We start from the raw sequence: 10,077 nt of genomic DNA on the forward strand, positions 1-10,077 counted from the left end.
GCAGAATGCAAGCCACTTTATCAAGTGTTCTTGGGTGTGAGTCGTGCGTCAAATTCTTGAAAATAGTACAAGCTCGTAATTTTACACTGAACAGCGCAAGCCTCTCACAGAGCTGTGCTGCTTATGTCCAGGTTTCATTGAAATTAATGGAAGCGTCACACGCTCTGCAAAAGTTAGTGTCCAGTGTAGCATGCCTGTTAGTAACCCGTCCTCTTTACTCAGCAGAAGCTCAACTGCCAAGCAGTGTCAATGTTCTACCAGCACCAAAGCAACATCCACTCAGCTTTCCTCCCAGAGGACCCTTCTCCTCTGGACCGCAACCGGAGCTACTGTAGCCAGGAGCCCTCACGGGAGGAGATAGTCACAGCCATAGCCCCATTCTGTGAATGTGTCTCTGAACCAGACCAGTGACCCTGCACACAGCCTTTTTGTGATCCTGCCAGCAGGGGGCAGGAGAGAGTGGCACGTGGGGGACCAGTTGGAGGCTCTGGTCCATATGTATGACTTCCAGGGGCGTTCCAAAAGCTATGGTGGAGACATCTTGCTGGCCTGGCTGCACTCCAAGTTGGGGGCAGGCGTTGCAGGACAGGTGCTGGACCACAGGAATGGGACAAACTCTGCCATTTTCCCATTACTATGGCAGGGGTCTGCACAGGTGGAGGTGACACTGGTCCATCCTAGTGAGGCAGTTCATGTTCTAGGACGGTTACGAGAGGAACCGCCCGATCGGATTTTCTTTAAGAGTTTGTTCCGCTCTGGAAAACTGTCCCAGACAACTGTATGTAACCTGTGTCTGCCGACAAACCAGAAGCCGCTGTGCAATTACACAGACCCCCACACTGCTGCAGCCCAAACTGCTGAGCTGTGACACATGGATCAACCACGCCAGGGGACCCTATGTGAACCATCTGCTCGTGAACAAGAAGACATTGCTCTTTCAGAGGTTAGTGAGTTTTACAGTATGTACGTGAATGAGTTTAATTTTAAAAGTGTGTGAAATGTATTCTCAGACTTTGTTTCCAATGTATCAAATTGCTTGCTGCAATGTGTTTATTTAACATTGAAATATGATTATTTCTCCACTTTTTCTCCGTGGTGTAAACATCAAAGTTCACATTCATCCTTCAGGCTCTGACAGTGTCATTGTGCTGCCTGAGAAAAAAGGTAGGCGAGCAAGGAGATACCACAGTACAACTGTGTGTTTATCTTTTTAACACTAGCTAGCCAGCCTACTAACTGATCTGCTCTGCTTTGTGGCTGTTTACTTCAACCCTGGAGAGTTTCTGGGTGTGCAGGACAGTATTCAAGCCAACTACTACATCTACAGTAGTGTAAGATGGGAAAGTCCTAGCACCTCTATTGCCTGTAAAGTGATGATGATAGCTGGTACAAGATGCTTGCTTTCCTCTTTCAGACAAAGCAGACGTGGAGAGAAGCAGCATGAAGACAGAGTCTACCAGGATCACTCCTTCCGGGTATTACTTCCAAAAGTCATAGCGAGTGCTGGGTGGTGGTATGAAGCGCCAGTTTAAAACATCTAACGAGTCACCCTCCCGGAACCGGGATCCTCCTCATCAAAAAAGCTGACTAGCATAGCCTAGCCTAACGGGACAGGGATATCATATAATATAATTTCATGAAATCACAAGTCCAATACAGCAAATGAAAGATAAACATCTTGTGAATCCAGCCATCATTTCCAATTTTTTAAATGTTTTACAGCGAAAACACAATATGTATTTATATTAGCTCACCACAATAGCCAAACACACAACGCCATGTTTTCACCATGTTTCCACCGCATAGGTAGCTTTCACAAAACCCACAAATAGAGATACAATTAATCACTAACCTTGAACAACTTCATCAGATGACAGTCTTATAACATCATGTTATACAATACATTTATGTTTTGTTCAAAAATGTGCATATTTGAGGTATAAATCGTAGTTTTACATTGCAGCCACCATCACAAATAGCACCAAAACAGCCAGAATAATTACAGAGAGCAACGTGAAATACATAAATACTCATCATAAAACATTTATGAAAAATACATGGTGTACAGCAAATGAAAGATAAACATCTTGTGAATCCAGCCAATATTTCCGATTTTTTACGTGTTTTACAGCGAAAACACAATATATATTTCTAATTGCTCACCACAATAGCCAAACACACAACGCCATTTATTCACCGCCAAGGTAGCTTTCACAAAACCCAGAAATAGAGATAAAATTAATCACTAACCTTTGGACAAATTCATCAGATGACAGTCTTATAACATCATGTTATACAATACATTTATGTTTTGTTCGAAAATGTGCATATTTAGAGCTACAAATCTGGGTTTTACAACGCAGCCATCGTCACAAATAGCACCAAAATGTCCGGAGATATTTTGGACAGTCACCTGATCTAACCAAAGAACTCATCATAAACTTTACTAAAAAATACATGTTGTACAGCAAATGAAAGATACACTGGTTCTTAATGCAACCGCTGTGTTAGATTTTTTTAAATAACTTTAGTACAACATACAGCATGCAATATTGTGAGACAGCGCCCTACAATTCTCCGCCTTGTTGGAGCCAACATAAAATACAAAAATACGAAATAACATCATAAATATTCTCTTACTTTTGATGTTCTTCCATCAGAATGTTGTGCAAGGAGTCCTAGTTCCAGAATAAATCGTTGTTTGGTTTTAGAATGTCCATTTCTTCTGTCGAATTAGCAACTTTGGCTAGCCATGTGGAGCTCACGTGTCCAAGAAATGTTTGCGCCTGGAACAAAAAATTCCAAAAGTCCCAATAAACGTTGAATAAACTGGTCAAACTCGGTTGAAAAATCCTACTTTATGATGTTTTTCTCATATGTATCCAATAAAATCAGAGCCGGAGCAATTCGTCGTGTAAACCGAACGCATTTCAGAAGACAATGTTAGGTTCCCTTGTGCGCAGCTGACTACTGACAAAAGAGCGGACCTGTCACTCCAAAAGCTCTCATTCGGCCTCACATCAAGCTAGACACCCCATTCAACCTTCTACTGCCTGTTGACATCTAGTGTAAGGCGTATGAAGTGCATACAGATCCATAAATATAAGCCAGTTGAATAGGCAAGCCCTGACACAGAGCCCCTTTTTCAGAATTTTCACTTCCTGTCTGGAAGTTTGCTGCCAAATGAGTTCTGTTTTACTCACAGATATAATTCAAACAGTTTTAGAAACTTCAGATATAATAATATGCATATTGTATGATCTAGAACAGAGTACGAGGCCGTTTAATTTGGGCACGATTTTTTCCCAAAGTGAAAACAGCGCCCCCCTATTAAGAAGAAGTTAACGACTCGTCTGCCACTCAGTGTCTGAAGGGCAAGGTGGTGTACATGTACGGAGACTCTACTGTCAGACAGTGGTTTGAGTACCTCAACACCTTAGTACCAGGTGAGTCCTGCGGCATCTTTCACTCTCTGCTGCCTCGGGTGCTTTCTAACGCTCTCCTCTGTCTGTCCAACTTCCAACTCTCCCTTCCTCTTTGTGACCTGAAGGAGTTCAACCTTTACAGTCCTAAGAATGTGGGGCCATTCATGGCAGTGGACAGCACCCACAACATCCTGCTGAAATACCGTTGTCACGGTCCTCCAATCCGCTTCAACACTGTCATCGCCAGTGAGATGCGTTATGCAGCTAATGAGCTGGATGGCCTGACTGGCAGGTTAAACACTTTGGTGATTATCAGTGTATGGTCCCATTTCAGCACCTTCCCTGTGCAGGTCTACATTCGCCGACTACACCACATTCGGCGGGCGGTGGTGCGGCTTCTGGACCGGGCTTCGGGGAGCCTGGTGGTGTTGCGCTCGGCTAACCTCCAGGCCCTGGACCCGAAAGTGAGCCTGTACAACAGTGACTGGTTCTCAGTGCAGCTGGACAGGGTGCTCAGGGCTATGTTCAAGGGTCTGGATGTTTTGCTGATAGATGCCTGGGAGATGACCCTTTCCCACCACCTCCCCCATGACCTCCATCCGCCCCCTATCATCATCAAGAACATGATAAACATTATCCTCTCTCATGTCTGCCCAGAGTAGAGCTAGCAGATTAAGATTGATTTATGTCAGAATTCTCTATCATTCAACACCTACAGTGTGCAATATTCAACAAATTCCTAGAAATACCAAATTCTGCATACCATACATGTACATTGTGTTTTTACTGTTGCCCCATCACACTGAATGATGATTGTTACTCTCAAAATGTGGAAATGTAAAAAAATGCCTGTACATTTTGTCTGTGAACATTTGTGTCCAGATTTCTCTATTGTGGCTTACACTGAGTGTACAAAACATTAAGGACAACTGCTTTTCCAATGACATAGACTGACCAAGTGAATCCAGGTTAAAGCTATGATCCCTTATTGATGTCACTTGTTAAATCCACTTCAATCAATGTAGATGAAGGGGAGGAGACAGGTTCAATAAGGATGTTTAAGCCGTGAGACAATTGAGACATGGATTGTGTATGTGTGACATTCAGAGGTGAATGGGAAAGACACAAGATTTACTGTAAGTGCCTTTGAATGAGGTATGGCAGTAGATGCCAGGTGCACCCCTTTGTCTGTATCAAGAATGGTCTACCACCCAAAGGACATCCAGCTAACTTGACACAACTGTGGGAATCATTGGAGTCAACATGGGCCAGCATCCCTTTTTTAATGCTTTCGACACCTTGTAGAGTCCATGCCCCGACAAATTTGGGCTGTTCTGAGGGCAACAGGAGCAGGTGCAACTCAATATTAAGAAGTTGTCCTTAATGTTTTGTACACTCAGTGTATATCGAACGTAAGGGATTTGCTTATTTTAAAATGATAAAAGTACAGACTGAGCTTCAAAATAGTATATCATACACTGTAGTTGGAGGATAAATGGGAAACTTGTTGTCCCACTTTGGAGACAAGTATGAGAAAATGCCCTTTGAAAGATTTTTATGAGATTTTCACACCTCCTAGAGAGCTCTTTGTTTACACCCATTCAGCATAGCCACACCCTCTTAAGCCTTAGCCCCACCCACAAATTGGAAACGCATGTGAGTCAGCATAGCATTGTCCTCCAGAAAGTAGTCTCACTACTTCATCCTTAAGAGTCTGTTGATGCACCCGTGTGTCAATCTAAGTAACATAATAAAAAAATCCCTTCAAAATCCATCAGGCTGCGTCTCAATCCACCGCATCTTCCTATGTTGGCTTTCCGCATCTGCGATGGAAGGTAGCTGAGCTACGGTGTTATTTGGAGTTACAGAGGTGTTTGTCAGACCATGAGACATCCCGAAAATTGGTCTTCTCGCGAAACATCTATTGCGGACAAACGGTTTGGCCTACAAACTATTATGACCACTCTATGGTAAGAGGAGACTCTCACGAATACGATGGTGTTCTCCGTTTGCTACGACTACCACACATTTCACGGGACTCATCTGAAGGTAACCCATACAAACAAGTGGAAGTATGGAGGTAGTTTTGTAACCCCCCCCCCCCCCCCCCCCCCCAAAAAAAAATAAGGGGTGTCAACAAAAAAAACAAAAATCCTGAGCTTTCTAATACAGTGCATTCAGAAAATGTTCAGACCCCTTGACCTTCTCCACATTTTGTTAAGTTACATCGTTATTCTAAAATTGATTAAATTATTAGTTTTTTCTCATCAATCTACACACAATGCCCCATAATGAGAAAGCAAAAACTGCTTTTTTTATGTTTGCACAACGGAAATATCACCTTTACATAAGTATTCAGAACCTTTACTCAGACTTTGTTGAAGCACCTTTGGCAGCGATTACAGTGTCTAGTCTTCTATGGTATGAATCTACAGTACAAGCTTGGCACACCTGTATTTGGGGAGTTTCTTCCATTCTTCTCTGCAGATCCTCTTAACCTGTTTGGGCTGCAGGGGGAGTATTGAGTAGCCAGATAAAAGGTGCCCATTTCAAACGGCCTCGTACTCAATTCTTGCTCGTACAATATGCATATTATTATTACTATTGGATAGAAAACACTCTCTAGTTTCTAAAACCGTTTGAATTATATCTGTGAGTCAAACAGAACTCATTTGGCACAAACTTCCTGACCAGGAAGTGGAAAGTCTGAAATCGATGCTCTGTTCTACTTCCTGCCTATACATGGGCATGATACGTAAGAGTCTACGTGCACTTCATAGACCTTCCCCTGGATGTCAAGAGGCTGTGAGAGAAGAAATTTCGTGTTTATCTTGGTCTGAATTGGAATACAAGCTCTTCTGTATGACGTGTCCCTCATTTCCGGTACTCTTGGCAGCGCGAGATGGACAGTGGGATTGCCTTCTGTTTAGCTGCCGTTATGGACGACTACTATCTCCGGCTCTGATTTTATTTGATACATGTGACCATATCATCGTAAAGTATGTTTTTTCAATATAGTTTAATCAGATTATTGAAATTTTTTCCGGAGTTTTGCCGTGTTCCGTTCTCTGACTTTGTTGACGTTTTTAGAATTCTAATACGGCGATTGCATTAAGAACTAGTGTATCTATCATTTCCTATACAACATGTATTTTTTAGTAACGTTTATGATTAGTTATTTGGTCAGAATAGTTGAGTGTCATAAAAATATCCGCACATTCTGGGAAAAAGCTGCTACGTTAGCACAATGTATAACCACTGATTTCAGCTCTAAATATGCACATTTTCGAACAAAACATAAGTGTATGTATAACCTGATGTTATAGGACTGTCATCTGATGAAGCTTATCAAGGTTAGTCAAAAATTATATATCTTTTGCTGGTTTGTTACGATCGCTAACTTTTGCTGCTGGTAAATGGCTTGTGTTTCTGGCTATTGTGGTAAGCTAATATAATGCTATATTGTGTTTTCGCTGTAAAACACTTAATAAATCGGAAATATTGTCTGGAATCACAAGATGGTTGTCTTTCATTTGCTGTACACTATGTATTTTTCAGAAATGTTTTATGATGAGTAATTAGGTATTTGACGTTGGTGTCTGTAAATATTATGGCTGCTTTCGGTGCAATTTCTGATTGTAGCTGCAATGTAAACTATGATTTATACCTGAAATATGCACATTTTTCGAACAAAACATATGCTATACAATAAATATGTTATCAGACTGTCATCTGATGAAGTTGTTTCTTGGTTAGTGGCTATTTATATCTTTATTTGGTCGAATTTGTGATAGCTACTGATGGAGTAAAAAACTGGTGGAGTAAAAAAAGTGGTGTCTTTTGCTAACGTGGTTAGCTAATAGATTTACATATTGTGTCTTCCCTGTAAAACATTTTAAAAATCGGACATGTTGGCTGGATTCACAAGATGTGTACCTTTCATATGCTGTATTGGACTTGTTAATGTGTGAAAGGTAAATATTTAAAAAATATATATTTTGAATTTCGCGCCCTGCACTTTGAGCTGGCTGTTGTCATAAGTGTACCGGCGTCGGGCTTGCAGCCAGAAGAAGTTAAGCTCTGCCAGGTTGGATGGGGAGCATCGTTGCACAGCTATTTTCAGGTCTCTCCAGAGCTGTTAGATCGGGATCAAGTCCGAGCTCTGGCTAGGCCACTCAAGGACATTCAGAGACTCTTGGCTGTGTACTTAGGGTCGTTGTTTCATCAGACCAGAGAATCTTGTTTCTCATGGTCTGAGAGTCCTTTAGGTGCCTTTTGGCAAACTCCAAGTGGGCTGTCATGTGCCTTTTACTGAGGAGTGGCTTCCGTCTGGCCCCTCTACCATAAAAGCCTGATTGGTGGAGTGCTGCAGAGATGGTTGTCCTTCTGGAAGGTTCTCCCATCTCCACAGAGGAACTTTGGAGCTATGTTAGAATGACCATCGAGTTCTTCGTCACCTCCCTGACCAAGGCCCTTCTTCCCCGATTGCTCAGTTTGGCAGGGCAGCCAGCTCTAGAAAGAGTCTTAGTGGTTCCAAACTTCTTCCATTTAAGATTGATGGAGGCCACTGTGTTCTTGGGGACCTTCAATGCTGCATAATTGTTTTGGTACCCTTCCGCAGATCTGTGCCTCGCCACAATCCTATCTCAGAGCTCTACGGACAATTCCTTTGACCTCATTGCTTGGTTTTTGCACTGACATGCACGGTCAACTGTGGGACTTATATAGACAGGTGTGTGCCTTTCCAAATCATGTCCAATCAATTGAATTTACCACAGGTTGACTCCAATCAAGTTGTAGAAAAATCTCAAGGATGATCAATGAAGACGGGTTACACCTGACCTAAGCTCAATTTCGAGTCTCATAGCAAAGGGTCTGAATATTTATGTAAATACATTTTTTTTATACATTTGCAAACATTTCTTAAAACCTGTTTTTGCTTTGTCATTATGGTGTATTTTATGTAGATTGATGAGGGAAAAAAGTTATTTAATCAATTTTAGAATAAGGCTGTAACATAAAATGTGGAAAAAGTCATGGGGTCTGAATATAGGACAGACACTTCAAAACATTATTCCTCATGATTTATTTGTGACTGTCTTTTTGCCAACTATTAATATGTTATTCAGCGTGTTTCTATGGGCTATAATAGTAAAGGCCAATTTCAATATTTTATCCGGATGTGGTGGTCCTGGGATGGAGTTGTTACACTTGGTTTGCTGTTGTGAGGCCGGTTGGACGTACTGCCAAATTTTATAAAACAACATTGGAGGTGGCTTATGGTAGAGAAATGAACACTGGTGGACATTCCTGCAGTCAGCATGCCAATTCCATGCTCCCTCAAAACTTGAGAGATCTGTGCCATTGTGTTGTGTGACGAAACTGCATAAGGTGCACCTGTGTAATGACTATACTGTTTAATCAGCGTTTCGATATGCCACATCTGTCAGGTAAATAGATTATCTTGGCAAAGGATAAATGCTCACTAACAGGGATGTAAACAAATTGTGTACAAAATTTGAAAGAAATAAGCATTTTTTTGCGTATGGAACATTTCTGGGCTCTTTTATTTCAGCTCATGAAACATGGGACCAACACTTTACATGTTGCGTTTATATTTTTTTTCAGTAAATATATGGACCAGGGAAGCCCCCATACTGTTATAGACAGAAGCTTGTGAAATGGCAGACCAATCAGGACTTATCGCTCAGCATGTCCAACCACACCATTATCTCAGCCAATTATGACTAGCTAGGAAGGATCGTGTCTTTCTCCAAGTTTAGCTCTGTACTTTTTCCTTGGCTGAACTAGGCTCATCTCTTTTTTTTTTAAATACTCATATTTACGTATCCCATAAAAGGTTGTAACTAAGGCATATGAAAGTCATCATGTTCAAGAAGGAATTTCTGCAGAAAACAAAACCACCTCAGATCCTGTAACCGTTCACATTTCTCTTATTCTCACTACGGAGCATTTAACAAAACTCCCATTTTCAAACATAGAGTTTGAATGTCACATTTATGTCCTTGTGACATTATGTGTGTACATTTTGATAAAACACTCAATTCAACAGTTGGATCACATGCTGCACATCTACACTCCAACTAAACTAAATCATGAAAAAATTCCAATAGTATATGTTTATTGTGGGTTTCATAAAAATTATTTATTGGATGGTGACATGTTGCCTGAGTTGGGATGGGGGGGATGGGATGGGGATTGGGGGTGGAGGCCCACTTCTTTTTGTTTGTTCTCCTTTATATGCAAAACTGTGTAAATCTCCAATTATCTGTTTATCTGTATTAGTGCTGAGCGATTAGTGCTTTTTGAGGTCGGTTGAGTTTCAGTTAATTTTTTCATAATCTATCACGATTTTCAATTTTAGTTTATAAACATTAAAAGCATTATGAAATAATGACATTAAAACTATTTAATTTTTTTACAGAAATTCCAAGGCCAAAAACAATGAACATCTATTGCCAAAACATTGAAAATATTCCATTGTTTCTGTCAGGTCCACATTGGGTAGACATCAATTGAAAAATAGGAAATTACTATGAAATAATAAAATACTTCAGTTGTGTATATTACTAGTATATATTTGATGACTATATTGCTTTTCATTCCTTATAGTCATCATCTCATCTCTGCT

At 40.9% G+C, this 10,077-nt stretch overlaps 1 pseudogene; it reads left to right on the forward strand.

Annotated features, from left to right (window-relative positions):
* Window positions 1-386: 386 nt before the first annotated feature.
* LOC120043460 lies at window positions 387-4,087 on the forward strand (annotated as a pseudogene).
* Window positions 4,088-10,077: the final 5,990 nt, after the last annotated feature.

This window comes from Salvelinus namaycush, unplaced genomic scaffold (genome assembly GCF_016432855.1).
Source record: "Salvelinus namaycush isolate Seneca unplaced genomic scaffold, SaNama_1.0 Scaffold929, whole genome shotgun sequence".
NCBI classification, from domain to species: Eukaryota; Metazoa; Chordata; class Actinopteri; order Salmoniformes; family Salmonidae; genus Salvelinus; species Salvelinus namaycush.